Source organism: Schistocerca americana, chromosome 3 (assembly GCF_021461395.2).
Source record: "Schistocerca americana isolate TAMUIC-IGC-003095 chromosome 3, iqSchAmer2.1, whole genome shotgun sequence".
In the NCBI taxonomy this organism is placed as follows: Eukaryota; Metazoa; Arthropoda; class Insecta; order Orthoptera; family Acrididae; genus Schistocerca; species Schistocerca americana.
Genome location: NC_060121.1, coordinates 945,836,614 through 945,852,926, shown reverse-complemented (window position 1 = coordinate 945,852,926; position 16,313 = coordinate 945,836,614). Strand labels below are relative to the sequence as shown.

At 44.9% G+C, this 16,313-nt stretch overlaps 1 protein-coding gene and 1 non-coding gene across 2 annotated transcripts in view; one reads left to right on the top strand and one right to left on the bottom strand.

The window, feature by feature from the left end:
• LOC124605620 (splicing factor 3B subunit 2-like) overlaps positions 1 to 16,313 on the top strand; it is a 95,166-nt gene that overhangs the window by 37,111 nt on the left and 41,742 nt on the right. The window lies entirely within an intron of this gene.
• Positions 6,367 to 6,441, bottom strand: Trnat-ugu. The gene has a single exon. It is a non-coding gene; the product is annotated as a tRNA-Thr (tRNA).

The following is a 16,313-nucleotide window of genomic DNA, read 5'->3' as shown; positions in this document are numbered from 1 at the left end:
CGTTCGCCTGGTGCAGGTCTTTCGATTTGACGCCACTTCGGCGACCTGCGCGTCGATGGGGATGAAATGATGATGATTAGGACAACACAACACCCAGTCCCTGAGCGGAGAAAATTTCCGACCCAGCCGGGAATCGAACCCGGGCCCTTAGGATTGACAGTCTGTCACGCTGACCACTCAGCTACCGGGGCGGACTCTGTGTGTGTATAGAAACATGGTGTGCATCTAAACTGTTAAACATTAGCTAAAAGAATGTCATTCAGTGTCTACACATTACATATTTTATATTCTTACATGAACTACAGATGAATGGTGGCACATCGTGTTCAGTGATGAATCGTGGTTGTGCAGTATTCCGGATGGTCATCGGTGAGAATGACGACGACCTCGGGAGAGGCCTCTTTGTTAGACTGTTTTGGAGAGGCAGAACGGTATTACCCATGGCGTCGTGGTGTGGGGCAGCTACTGTGTATGACACCAGGTCACAGCTGGTATTGACTGAGGGAACATTGGCAGCACAACAGTACGTCACGGGCGACCTGTGTCCTCACGGTACGTCTAACGCGACAGCATCGTGGTACCATTTTTCAACAGGAAACGCTCGTTCACACATGGCACATGTGTGTATGAATTGTCTGGGTGATGCTGAGGTAGTCCCGTTGCGAACAATATTGCCTTATCTGTCACCAATAGAGTATATGGGATCAACTCCGACCTAAACTCTGTTCTACATCTACACCCATACTCCGCAAGCCACCTGACGGTGTGTGGCGGAGGGTACCTTGAGTACCTCTATCAGTTCTTCCTTCTATTCCAGGCTCGTATTGTTCGTGGAAAGGAGGATTGTCGGTATGCCTCTGTGTGGGCTCTAATCTCTCTAATTTTATCCTCATGGTCTCTTCGCGAGATATACGTAGGAGGTAGCAATTTACTGCTTGACTCCTCGGTGAAGAATTGTCTCGAAACTTCAACAAAAGCCCGTACCGAGATACTGAGCGTCTCTCCTGCCAAGTCTTCCACTGGAGTTCATCTGTCATCTCCGTAACGCTTTCGCGATTACTAAATGATCCTGTAACGAAACGCGCTGCTCTCCGTTGGATCTTCTCTCTCTCTTCTATCAACCCTATCTGGTACGGATCCCACACTACTGAGCAGTATTCAAGCAGTGGGCGAACAAGCGTACTGTAATCTACTTTCTTTGTTTTCGGACTGCATTTCCTTAGGATTCTTCCAATGAATCTGTCTGGCATCCGCTTTACCGACGATCAAATTTATATGATCATTCCATTTTAAATCACTCCTAATGCGTACTCCCAGGTAATTTATGGAATTAACTGCTTCCAGTTGCTGACCTGCTATATTGTAGCCAAATGATAAGGGATCTTTCTTTCTATGTATTCGCAGCACATTACACTTATCTACATTGAGATTCAATTGCCATTCCCTGCACCATGCGTCAATTCATTGTAGATCCTCCTGCATTTCAGTACAATTTACCCTTTGTTACAACCTCTCGATAAACTACAGCATCATCAGCAAAAATCCTCAGTGAACTTCCGATGTCATCCACAAGGTCATTCATGTATATTGTGAATAGCTACGGTCCTACGACACTCCCCTGCGGCACACCTGAAATCACTCTTACTTCGGAAGACTTCTCTCCATTGAGAATGACATGCTGCGTTCTGTTATGCAGGAACTCTTCAATCCAATCACACAATTGGTCTGATAGTCCATATGCTCTTACTTTGTTCATTAAACGACTGTGGGGAACTATATCAAACGCCTTGCGGAAGACCGAGCGAGGTGGCGCAGTGGTTAGCACACTGGACTCGCATTCGGGAGGACGACGGTTCAATCCCGTCTCCGGCCATCCTGATTTAGGTTTTCCGTGATTTCCCTAAATCGCTTCAGGCAAATGCCGGGATGGTTCCTTTGAAAGGGCACGGCCGATTTCCTTCCCCATGCTTCCCTCACCCGAGCTTGCGCTCCGTCTCTAATGACCTCGTTGTCGACGGGACGTTAAACACTAATCTCCTCCTCCTCCCTTGCGGAAGTCGAGAAACACGGCATCTACCTGGGAACCCGTGTCTATGGCCCTCGGAGTCTTGTGGACGAATGGCGCTAGCTGGGTTTCACACGATCGTCTTTTTCGAAACCCATGCTGATTCCTACAGAGTAGATTTCTAGTCTCCAGAAAAGTCATTATACTCGAACATAATACGTGTTCCAAAATTCTACAACTGATCGTCGTTAGAGATATAGGTCTATAGTTCTGCACATCTGTTCGACGTCCCTTCTTGAAAGCGGGAATGACCTGTGGCCTTTTACAATCCTTTGGAACGCTACGCTCTTCTAGAGACCTACGGTACACCTGAGGTGTAGCGCCGTTTAACGATCCTGCCTTGGAGGCTGTTAAGTCGGAGATGTGTCAGAGCTGGTTAGTGACAGATGGTGACGCGAGACTGGACGCGCACGTAGTTTATGTATCAGCCGATAGAGGACAGTATTGGATAGGGGAACTGTTATTTTAGTTTCGATTGTGCCCACTAGAGTGCACTACAGTAACTGAATGTTTTTCATAAAGTGTTCTAATATTTTCATTAAGTGTTATGTCTTTTTGTGTATGTAAAATGTTATAAATGTTTTAGCAGTATGAATGATGTGAGTGTGGTTTAAGGTTAATATGCAGATAATTGTTTAACGAGTTACGCAGCAGGATATAGTGTGGGAACATTTCGAAGAAGTATGGATTTGGACAAAGGGGATTTTTGTAGAATAGATTTGTAAAGTAAGTTTATGGTAAAGAGAAAGTTAATTCAGGTATAAATAACAATAGTAAATAACTACGCATAAGCAAAACTTCAGCATATTAGATAATTATGTCGGTAAAAAGTGCAGTCGTGAGGTTTACTATTTTGCGATTGGTTATGGATGAAAAGCGCGGACTGATGCAGAAGAATGTTGTTTTGCTATTGGCTGTTAAGTAAACTGACCAATGGTAAAGCAATATTCTTCGCGCGCTTTTCTCTGCTGGTAGAGAAGACTTAGTGTTCTAGAGAAGTCGTCGGAGCCTAGCCATGAAAGAGATCAGATGAGGGTAGTAGAAGTTCCGATGGAAATGATACGTTGCCGGATCTAGCAGTGTTTTATACATCAAAAGTGTTGGAAAGTGACGGCATAATTATTCTGATGTGTGTGTAGAAATTTCGGAATTTTTAAGTGAATTTTGTGACGAGAAATTTCCGCTTGGCGTATTGAGCAGGTCGATGGCTAAAAACTGTGACTGCATTAGCTACTGACAGACGTAATATTTGGCGAGCATTCTCAATAAAAAAACAATTAGTATTTTTGCCGCTATTACGTTTTCGGGAAATGCAACATCATAAACTTACTAACGTGAGTGAAAGGTATTGTGAGTGACTGTGTTAAGACTAGCACGGGCTTTGCAGTGATACTTGTTCACCTAAGTTTCAGAATATATTAATTGAGGACAAAATTTCCAACCTTTCATTTCGTGTTTCTCCCGAAACGTAGATTAGTGACTTTAATTGCAGCCTGGTTCAGGTCGAAGTACAGTAGTTTTCACTCGGCTTTCCTACTGATCTGCTGAGACAGTGTTCACAGGTAGGTGCAGGTTCGGCGCAAAGGGACGGAAACAACCGCGCCGCCGCACACCGCTGCAAGAAGGGGGGCAAGTTCCTTCGCGTACTGTGTGTAAAATCGAACTGGTTTCCCATCAGGTCCAGCGGCCTTTCCTCTTTTGAGCGATTTTGTTTTTCTATCCCTCTGTCATCTATTTCGATATCTACCATTTTGTCGCCTGTGCGACAATCTAAAGAAGTAACAACAGTGCAGTCTTCCTCTGTGAAACAGCTTTGGAAAAAGACATTTAGTATTTCGGCGTTTAGTCTGTCATCCTCTGTTTCAGTACCATTTTGGTCACAGTGTGTCTGGACATTTTGTTTTGATCCACCTACCGCTTTGACATAAGACCAAAATTTCTTAGGATTTTCTGCCAAGTCCGTACATAGAACTTTACATTCGAATTCATTGAACGCCTCTCGCATAGCCCTCCTCTCACTACATTTCGCTTAGCGTAATTTTTGTTTGTCTGCAAGGCTTTGGCTATGTTTATGTTTGCTGTGAAGTTCTCTTTGCTTCCGCAGCAGTTTTCTAACTTGGTTGCTGTACCACAATGGATCTTTTCCATATCTTACGATCTTGCGTGGCACGTACTCATCTAATACATATTGTACGATGGTTTTGAACTTTGTCCACTGATCCTCAACACTATCTGTACTTGAGACAAAACTTTTGTGTTGAAGCCGTCACGTACTCTGAAATCTGTTTTATGTCACTTTTGCTAAACAGAAAAATCTTCCTACCTTTTTTAATATTTCTATTTACGGTTGAAATCATCGATGCAGTAACCGCTTTATGATCGCTGATTCCCTGTTCTGCGTTAACTGTTTCAAATAGTTCGGGTCTGCTTGTCACCAGAAGGTCTAATATGTTATCGCCACGAGTCGGTTCTCTGTTTAACTGCTCAAGGTAGTTTTCAGATAAAGCACTTTAAAAAATTTCAATGGATTCTTTGTCCCTGCCACCCGTTATGAACGTTTGAGTCTCCCAGTCTATATCCGGCAAATTAAAATCTCCATCCAGAACTATAACATGGTGGGGAAATCTACTCGAAATATTTTCCAAATTATCCTTCACGTGCTCAGCCACAACAGCTGCTGAGACAGGGGGCCTATAGAGACATCCAATTACCATGTCTGAGCCTGCTTTAACCGTGACCTTCACCCAAATTACTTCACATTTCGGATCTCCATCACTTTCTGGGAAAGATACTACAAATAGTTAGCTCAGATTCCACCCCGCGAGCGAGGCTTTCCGCCTTCACCAACTCCGCCAACCGCATGTACGAACTGAGGATGACCTCTGAACCCAGACGGCAGGAGTCATTGGTGCCGACATGAGCAACAATTTGCAGTCGGGTGCACCCAGTGCTCTCTATCGCCGCCGGCAGGGCCTCCTCCATATCTCGGATGAGACCCCCCGGCAAGCAGACAGTGAACACTGGTCTTCTTCCCCGACCTTTTCTGCTATTTCCCTAAGGGGCTCCATCACCCGCCTAACGTTGGAGCTCTCAATCAGTAATAACGCCTCCCCCCGCGTGCCTGTTCGGACCTTGCTGAAGGAGCGGCCACATGTCCACTCACAGGCAGCGGGCGATGCCACACGGCCAGCCTCCACATTGACCCTCCGCCTCGTGCGCCGCGAACGCCGCTGAACTCGCCACTCCCCTTGGGGAGAGGGTGGCCCAACCGCGCCCGGTACCCGCGAAGATGTCTCGACAACAGGGACAGTGGGTGAAGCATGTAACACCTGGGGTGTACCGTGCGACGCACCAGACTCCCCACTGCCGCTACATTCCGAGGCAGCAGCCTGAAGACGGCTGACCGCGGCCATCAACACGTTCAGCTGTTCGCGAACAGTGGTCAGCTCCTCCTGCGTCCGTACACAGCAGTCATCCATCCTATCCATCCTAAGAAGTCAATTTACTGTGGAGAGTTAATCAACTTTTAACTAGACTGCTAATTCACTGAAGGTGCCTGATAGCTGACTAAACTGTGGTTACTAGGCACTTCTTGTAGAAAACAATGAAAATAGCACTACCTGTCTCTGGATTGTATTTAAAACAAACACTACCACTACTGGCACTATGGCTGACTAAAGGGACTCTCTCTGACTGTATTCAAAACAGCCACGAAATCTATGGAACACTATTACTAGCACTAGACGATTAAAGCTTCCTAAAAGCAAAAACACACAGAAGGTGACAAGTAAGAAAAATACAGTTAATACTTAAATTAACGTAGCTCGCTGCACAGCAGACGTGAAGCAAACGGCAGTTACGACGACACTGTTCCAGTGCCAGTATCAGTAATTGCTTCATCTTGCCTCAGGAATGGATGCCATAGCACACCCAATCTCTAATCGAGGTTGTGTGGGTGTGCATGCGAGAGAGAGGAAGGAAAGTGAGTTTTTCGGATTAGATCAATGATGAGGTAACAAACTGGAAGTGTAACTATAGAACACTTGTAGCTATTAAATTTTCTTTCGTTTTTCTTACTTTCTTACGACACAGTTATAAAAGCGTTTCACAATGCCGTAACTGGTTTTGACCAGCCAGTTACCACCTTCAGACAACAGGCACGTTCTGCAATGGGCGACAGATGACAATACATTGTGTCCTAGCTTTGTGTCGAAGAAACCATTTATGAAATTACAATGAAATCAACACCCTTAGCTGCCTACAGGCGTTGACATAGGTGAACGGGGACAGATGAAAATGTGTGCCCCGACCGGGACTCGAACCCGGGATCTCCTGCTCACATGGCAGACGCTCTATCCATCTGAGCCACCGAGGGCACAGAGGATAGCGCGACTGCAGTGATTTATCTCTGGCACGCCTCCCGCGAAACCCACATTCTCAACGTATTGTGCCGCACTACATTCGTAGTGCCCCCGCCCATTATACTCATTACTCGCAGCGTGTTGCCGATTCCCGTAAGAGTTCGGGCACTGTTTGTGCATTCGCACTGAAGAAGAAGATGGTCAAGTGGCTGATGAGCCTTAACTATATATTTACTAAGATGGTATCTGTTCTTTCGGACATGTCCAAAAGACATATATTAGTAAACATATATATATATATATATATATATATATATACTAGTAAATATATATATACTATATACTAGTAAATATATATATATACTATATACTAGTAAATATATATATATACACTATATACTAGTAAATATATATATATACACTATATACTAGCAAATATATATATATACACTATATACTAGCAAATATATATATATATATATATATATATATATATATATATATATATATATATATATATGGCTCACCGGCCACTTGACCATCTTCTTCTTCTGTGCGAATTTTCGGGGCACACATTTTCATCTGTCCCCGTTGACGTATGTCAACGCCTGTAAGCAGCTAAGGGTGTTCGTTTCATTGTAATTTCATTCTAACGAACTTCTTGGTCACCGATGTCCGAAAGAACAGATACCATCTTAGTAGAAACCATTTATGTTGTCGCTTTGCTACAAATTGTTTTTCTTTCCTCAAACCGTTTTCAGCAAAATTTTGGTGTAGTGTCCTCGGACAGATGCACATTAGAGTTACATCACTGACATCAGTGTATTGCCTAATAATGGAACACATTTAGTATTCGTGTATTATTACGATTTTTAGATCTAGCGTCCCCTATTGCAATCAAAATAGACTCCGCAAGTAGCGGTTCTGTGAAACCCGGTTCGTATGGTATGAAGGGCCGAGGATAATGGCGCCCAGGTTGATGCAGTTTTCCTTAACATTTGATAAAGCTCAAGCTTTCGCCTAATGAACAAAATGAGAGATTACGGAATATCGAACTAGCTTCGTGACTGGATCAAGGCTTTAGTAGAAAATACTCAACGCGGCTAAATAGTCAGCTGTAAAAGTAACTTCGGGGAAGTACAGAGCTTAACTGCTCACAGTAAATTTTCCCCCGCATTGGTGGACAATGTCGGATCTTTCGTGAGGCTGTTAGTCAATGATGATATAGTCTATAGGAGAACAGAGACGCCAGAAAACTGTAGCGAAATGCAGGAAATGTTGCAGAGGACCGATGCTTGGTGCAGGGATTTGCAGTTCACCCTTAACGTAAATAAATGTAAGTTACTGTGCATAAGCAGGCAGTGGGACCCATTAACGTCAAATGCGTCTACCTCGGCTGCCTTCTATGAAAGTTCTATTTGCAATAATTAACTTGGCTTTGCCTTGTCCAGCAGATGTCTTTCCTTATATTTGCTTATCAATCGACCATGCCAGGGAGGACTGCGTGAGGAACAAACTGCAGTGCATGTGAATTCGTTGGATCAGTGACGTTTTCATGATCCTTGTTATAGAAGTGTGGGAACATACGTTGAATATTTTCTTTAAAATCTGGCTCGTAGCGCGACCGAACCGGAGATAACAGTTCGTCGCGTTCTTTTTAAAAATACATCTTCCGATTCGACAGTCAGACATAGGCACGGACTCTGCAATTTTCCACCGAACTCTCGTACGGAATACTGCTCGGTAAATTAGTGGTAGGTTGAATAATGGGCACTGACGTCACGAAGTTCTTTCTTTCGACGATTGGGTGATGGCCACCCCCGCTCTAGAAGACTGCACCAGAGCACAACGCCTGAAATCTTTTAGAAAGCAATTTGTTACAGTAAGGCGGGGTCTGACGCTGTAGAAACATTAGCTGCTGCCGCTGCCGACGCCAAGTTCACTTAGGATAAAAAATTTTGGTTAGGAATCCGGTTGGTTGTTTACATTTAGTATTGTACATAATCCGTGCATTAATTAAATTCAGTTGTCTAGGGAGTTACGTAACTAAATATCGCTTGTGTAAATTTTTATCCATTTTCAATTTAGTTTTGGAAGGGCGACTTGGTTTTTCGTTAGCCACTTCCGTAAGGATTCCGTCATTGATCCTGAGATCCTGGGTAATATGGATGACAGGCACCAGGCGGATTCCACATTTGCAGATTTCCGTAAATCATTTGACACGGTGCGACACTGCCGACTTTTAACGAAGGGACAAGCTGACGGAATGGGTTCAAAGTAAGAGTTACTCGAAGCCTTCTGTCACAGAACCCTGTATGTTGTCTCGACGGCGAGTGTTCCTCAGATAAGGGTAACGCCACGAGTGCCTGAGGGAAGTGTGATAGGGCCACTTAATGTTCTATGTACATAAATGATCTGGCGGACAGGGTAAGCAGCAGCCTTCGGCTGACTGCTGATGATACTGTGGTGTATGGGAAGCTGTCTTTGAGTGACTGCAGGAGGGTGCAAGATGACGTGGACAAAACTTCTAGTTGCTTTGATGAGTGGCAGCTAGCTATAAATGTAGAAAAAACGTAAGTTAATGAAGATAAATAGAAAAACAGCCCGTAATGTGCGGATACAGCGTCCGAAGTGTTCTTTTTGACACAATCACGTCTGTTAAATGTCTAGGCGTAACGGTGCAAGGAACGACTCCAGCTTACTTTAGGAAAGTGTGGTTCCTCTGTAAAGGAGACCACATATAGGACACTAGTGTGACCCATTGTTGCATAATGTTAGTGTGTATCAGATCTGCACCGAGTCGGATTAAAGGAAGACATCGAAACAATTCAGAGGCGGGCGGCTAGATTTGTTACCGGTAGGTTCGAACACACAAGTGTTAAAAATTTGCTTCAGGAATCCAAATGGGGATCACTGGAGGAAAGGAAACGTTCTTTTCGAGGAGCACTATTGAGAAAATGTAGAGAACCAGCATTTGAAGCTGACTGCAGAACGATTCTACTGTCGCCATCTTACATTTCACGTAACGACCATAAAGATAAGATCAGAGAGATTAGAGTTCAGATGAAGGCATACAGTTAGTTTTCTTCCCTCGTTCTATCTGCGAATGGAACAGGAAAGGAAATGACATGGCTAGTAGTGGTACAGGGTACACTCTGCCACGCGCTATACGGTGGTATACGGAGTATTTATGTAGATGTAGAGGGTGCTCTATAGATTTATTTGAGCAGACCTCCATAGGGGGCTCACGGTTCTTCCGCAAGTTCATGCGTGGCGCACATGCGACCATTGCAGTCCTTCCCAGACTGCATTTCCTTCTCCGTCCCCTCCTTCCCAGTCCTTGCTCCTTTCTCTCCAGCACCTCCTTCCTAACTGTGTGTTCTTGCTTACGCCGACGTGGCTATCAGCCTGGTTTCCTGTATTCCTTGTGGTTGTGTCACGCTTGCCTTTTTCATCCTTTTTGGCGGTTTTGGTCCTCCTTTGGGGTCTGACGTAGACTTCTAAATTTTGTCTGTATGTGAGCCATATGGGGAAGAACTCCGACTCCAGAATCCACAGCGTGGTTTCTTCTCCCTCCCTCTTTCCTTACTTCCTCTCTTCCTTATCTGCCGTAGCTCCCATCTGCCCTGCTGGGTCACCAGCACGTGTAGCCAGTCCATGAGGACTGTTATGTACCCATCCGTCTGAGCCTCATGACAAAACAGGGATCACACTTACGATACTAGAGCTGTTGACTTCCCGTGCATGCCTAGAAATGGTTACTTGGCATTCTGGAGCATTGGAACTCCTGGTAACAGTCCCCGTGCCAGACAGTTCTTGCTGTGGCTGGGTGGTCCCCATGAGAAAAGCCTGTTATCAGAACGGGTGCTTCGTATATGAAACGTATCAAGCTCCAGAAAACAGCCCATTCTTCAGTGGCTCTCAGGTTGGTAATGGCTCATTTAATGCTTCTTATTATGACCCTGCGACTCTCCCTTCCCTGGCTACGCCCAGGGAGACGGGCCAGGGGGCTGAAACACTTTCATTGCTACCTGTCTGCGCTAGAACGCATGGGACCACGTTCACCGCCATAAAGCCGTTATTTTTTGTGGAAGATACTGAAATGTAGAGTCTCTCTGTAAGATATGGTCAGGTTCACTGTTGATAAAAACTACCTCTGGAGCCCTTCGTGCTTGTGATCATCTTGGCGGAGTCCTGGTGTCCATTACTCCCCACCAGTGTTTAACTATGGTTCATGGAGTCATTTTTCATAGGGATGTGTCACGTAAACCCCACCGCGCACCCCTTTTACTTTATATACAGTTTATATGGCACAATATTATATTAATTTTATATTGCTTATTGTTGCGAGCACGACAGATAAAATAAGATTCTCACTATTAGTTTCTGCAGTTGAAAATAGTCTGAATTTATGCACTTTGACCTATTACGTGGCGATACGGACAACAATGAAATATTTACTGCTGTGGACGTACGATCTTTAATTTGCAAACTATTTTTATATAACACTGATCTGGCTTGTTAGATATGGAACATGGTATCATTACTGCAACTAATTAAGGAATAAAACAAAGATGCCCTTCGCTACTTTCGTCTCTTGAATGCACTGAAAATTTCTCTTATCTGTATGGAAGTTACAGTATGTTATGTACGCTAACGGGATTTTTTTTATATATGAACACTATTAACTGCCACGACTAAAACGAGAGCATGAAACACACAAAAAAATGAAATTTGGTTTTTATGTTATTAGCCTGAGCAGGTTTTGCACAGCAGTCTTTGATCACACACAATTAAAATTTTATCACTCATGAATTATTTACGTAACTGATAAAATAATAGCAGCTGTCCGTGTCCACCTGAAAATGACATAATAAAATAGACAATTTCATTTGAAGTCTCCAGGAAGATGAAAGAGAGAATTTAAATGTACCGTTACACGCCCGCTATATTGCGGGAAAACTGCTTTCATTCACTTTAATTTGAATTTGCCGCGGCAGCGGTTCCCGTTATCGCTGCGCGGCTCTGCGTCATGAAAAATTTCTGATATGCTGAAAACTGCTAAGAATGTGTAATGAAATCTTGGATAAGCTAGCAATAAATTATTACACGTAATAATTTTAACAATTTCTATATTCAAAAAATCAACATAAATTGAAAGTACACACCTTTTACAAACATCAGCATCCAATGGCGTCTTTCTCGATAAAAGAACAAACGAAGGCTACCTAAGCATTCAAGCAAGCGTCACAGGCTCTTACAACTTTAACGGCTACAAGAAGACAGACAGCAATGTTTCAACCTCCACTATTTATAGGCAATTTAATATGCATCTATGTAATTATTTCTAATGATCATTGTCAGCTTCGATACATACATTCGCCGATCACAGACGTTATTTGTGAAATATGAATACATAAATATTGCAGAAACATAAAAATGAACAATTATTTCCTTTTGTACATAATCTACAACTATTCATGCAGTAATGAAATAATAATACGGATAAATGTTTATTTTTTATATATTATAACGATTTTGTAAATGTCTTGCTTGCTAGGAGACGTCACAGATGCCATCCTTAAAACTGATGAACTCGGGGCCAATATGGAACAACAGGGTGTTAGTTTTGTTCACAAATGTCGGAAGGACAATCGCACCAACACTGGTACCTTCATTCTGGCATCTGAGGGAGGTAGCCTCTCGGAGAGGGTCGACGTTCTGTGTAACTGATGTGATGTGAAGCCATGTCTCACCACCCATGGGGTGTTTCGGTGCTTGCGTTTAGGGCTCATGTCTTCCCGCAGTTCAGCAGATCCTCTATATAGTGACTGTGGACACCCTCTCTGAGTGGAGCCCCTTGCGTTCCGTTGCCTGCGAGTGATGATATGACTATCAGTCTCCTCACCAAGTTGCCTGTCTTGCAAGGAAGAAAAGATACAGGAGTAAAAGTCCCTTGATCTTTCATCCTGTACTGAGGCTCGTCAGAAATATAACGATCGTTTCTGCGGCGGAAAACACGATAGCTTGTTCTTTAGGGTGACCCTGGCGTAAGTCAGTACCTTGGTGGTCGCCGGAAATCGCTGAGGCCATTAAAGAGCGTCGGCGAGCTCTACAGCGACGTAAGTGGCACTTTTCTCTAAAGCACCTAATAGCTTTTAAACGGCTCCGTGCCCGCCTTCGCAAGCTTATAAAACGACGGAAACAGTAGTGTTGGGAGAGGTACGTCTCGACCATTGGGTGCCGTAAGTCACCTTCCAAGTCTGAACGAAGATCAGACTTGTTCGTGGGTACCAGACCCTGACAAGTGTTACTGGCATTAACATCAATGGCTTGTTATTACCGACGCAAACTCAATTGCCGAGCACTTGGCTGAGCACTGTGCTCGAGCCTCCGCGTCAGGGAACTACCCCCCACCATTTTGCGCCCTCAGACGGCAGATGGAAAGGAAGGCCCTCTAGTTCACTGAACGTCACAATGAACCCTATAATGCTCCATTTACAGAATGAGAGTTCCTCAGCGTCCTTGCACGTTGGTAAGTCGGCGGTTATGTCGGGTCCTGGAATCGCGTGGCCTACTGGCTACATGTCAGAGGGGGATTTCGCAAGGGTCACCCTACTACTGATAATCTGGTTTCCCTTGAATGTGCCATCTGAACAGCCTTTTCCAGGCGCCAACACCTGGTTGCTGTTTTTTTTTTTTTAATTTACGAAAAGCTTACGACACGACCTGGCGACATCATGTCCTTGCCATAGTACGTGAGTGGGATCTCTGGGGCCCACGCCCGATTGTACCCAAAATTTGGTATCGTTCCGTACTTTCCATGTCCATGTTGGTGCCTCCCATAGTTTACCCCCCCCCCCCCCCCCCCCCATATCCAGGAGAATGGTGTCCCGCGGGACTCTGTAATGAGTGTTTCTCAATTTTTAGTGGCCATTAACGATCTAGCAGCAGCTGTCGGGCCGTCCGTCTCACCTTCTCTATATGCAGACGCCTTCGGCATTTAGTACGGCTCCTCCAGTACTGGTGTTGCCGAGTGGCGCCTACAGAGAGCCATCCACAAGGCGCAGACATGGGCTCTAGCCCATGGCTTCCAGTTTTCAGCCGCAAAGTTGTGTGTCATACACTTCTGTCGGCGTCGTACCGTTCATCCGGAACTAGAACTTTGCCTTGATGACGATCCACTCTCGGTAGTAGTTGAGACATTAGATTCTTAGGACTGATTGACGTGGCTTCCTCATCTTAGTCAACTGAAGCGGAAGTGCTGGCAGCACCTCAGTGCTCTCCGCTGCCTGAGCAACACCAACTCGGGTGCAGATCGCTCTACGCTGCTGAAGCTTTACAGAGCCCTTGCTCAATCCTGCCTTGAATATGAGAGTCTGGTTTATGGTTCGGCGGCGCCCTCGTCGTTGCGTTTACTCTACCCAGTGCACCACTGTGGCGTTCGACTGGCAATAGAAGCTTCTCTGAAGAGTCCAGTGACCAGCGTTCTGGTGGAGGCTGGAGTCCCTCCGTTGAAGGTTACGCGTGCACAACTGCTCGCCAGTTACGTTGTGCACATTCGTAGTTCTCCTGAGCATCCGAGTTACGGTCTCCTTTTCCCACCAACGGCGGTTCCTCTCCCTCATCGGAGGCCCAGGTCAGGTTATGATTGCGGTTCGATCTCTTCTGTTTGGCGTGGAGTCTGTGCCTTTACTACCTATACTCGAGGTCCAGTCACGTACACCTCCATTGTGTACACCTAGGCCGAAGGTTAGTCTGGACTTTTCACATGGTCCTAAGGACTCAGTAAACACTGTAGCTGTCTGTCACTTTCTCACGATTCTTGAGATGTACTGGGACCATGAAATGGTTTACAGTGACGGCTCGATGGCTGATGATCACGTTGGCTTCGCGTGTGTTCATGGAGTAAATACTGAACAGCACTCCTTGCCAGATGACCGCAGTGTTTTCACTGCAGAGCTGGCGGCCGTTTCTCGTGCTCCTGAGGGCATCCGCTCATGCCCTGGATAGTCGTTCCTCCTGTATACTGACTCCTTGAGCAGCCTACAAGCTATCGAACAGTGCTACCCCCGCCATCCTTTGGTAGCGACCATCCAGGAGTCCATTTATGCCTTGGATCGGTCCAGTCATTCCGTTGTGTGTACCCTAGGCTACGTCGGAGTCACAGGGAATGAACTTGCCGACAGGCTGGCCAAACAGGCTACACGGAAACCTATTCTGGAGATAGGCATCCCTGTAACTGACCTGCGATCATTATTCCGCCGCAGGGTTTTTCATCTTCGGGAGACTGAATGGCATAATCTCAGTGCACACAGCAAACTGCTTGCTCTTGAGGAGAATAAGAATGTGTAGAAGACCTCCATGTGGGCCACTCGCAGGGACTCTGTGGTTCTCTGCCGGCTCCACATTGGCCACACGTGGCTAACACATGGCTACCTCCCCTGTCGCGAGGACCTGCCTCGGTGTCACTGTGGCTGGCATATGGCTGTCGTCCACATCTTGCTGGTCTGCCCACTTTCCGCCGCTCTGCGGCGGACTTCTAACCTTCCAAGCATCCTACTTTCGGTGTTGGGCGACAATACGTGAATAGCAGATTTATTTTTACGTTTTATTCGTGAGAGGGGGCTTTTATCGTACCATCTAAGGGTGGGCATTTAGCCTTCTCTCTGAGGTCGCCACCCTCCCTCCATTTTAACTCTGTCGCACTTTGCAATTGTTTTTCCTTGTGGTCGTCTTCTCCCTGCAAATGTTCATCTCGCCTTGTCTTTTTGGGGTGGACATTTTAATGTGTTGCAGAGTTGCTGGCTAATGCTCTTTTATTATTGTGATCAGCCAGCGCAGACCACCTGCTCTATGGTTTTAATACGTTCTTCTGCTTTTCCTTGTGGTGTATGTTTTCCCCATTTTTTGTTCATTCCATTCGTTTCCTTTTTACGTGTGGTGTTTCTGTACCTTGAGCCTTTCTTTCGTCAGGAAAAGGGGAATGATGACCCTGCAGTTCGGTTCCTTTATATCCCAAACTAACAAATCAACCAACCAACCAACCAACCAACCAACCAACCAAGGGTACACACATCGATGTAGAACATCAGCAAAATACTGGTCTCGGGTTCAGGTGGATAATGGTTCATATACACGACTGGTCATTCGGACATGTGTATCTTTAAATTTCTCTAAATTATTTCAGGCGAATGGTTGTATGGATCCGAAAGCAGTATCGTGAACTCTTCCCTCTTTGCCTCGCAAAATGATTGTGTTAATTTCCCAGTTTTCTTGACTTCCTTCTAATAATTTACGTTCGTTTTCTGCTGTTAAAAGAATCTGATGGATCTCGTAGATGAAGCTACAATATCCTTAAGGGTTGTTAGTGTTAAGTATTTGTATGATTTTGTTGACACTAAAACATCAACTCGTGTATGTAGGCGAAGACTATTTCTTTAAGTTTAGAGATGTTACATTTCTCTACATATGGAAGCAGTGGTGAATCTTCAGTCTGCTTAAATACTTTTGATACCTAACGATATCACTTTAATTTGCATGTACTACAACATTTCTACCTGTTTTTCCTCTGCAATAACGTTCTGGCCAGCACATGGAACGAGTGAAACGAGTTACCAGAAAATAAAATAATGGCAAACTGACTAAAACCGTCAAGATTAGTGAGCATCTAATCTCTCGAAATAAATATGGATTTAAAAAAAACTGATTCCGTCGCCAGAAATGGCGGTCGTCTACCGTTGGGGCTCAGGTGCACAAATCAGTGACAGGAGAACTCAGAACCGACTATGACGTCACACCTAGTGTGAACCTACCACAGTTTGGCAGACGTTTACTTTCAATGATACGACCACAGCTGTGAATAACGAAGCTCTTGGGCTGTACGT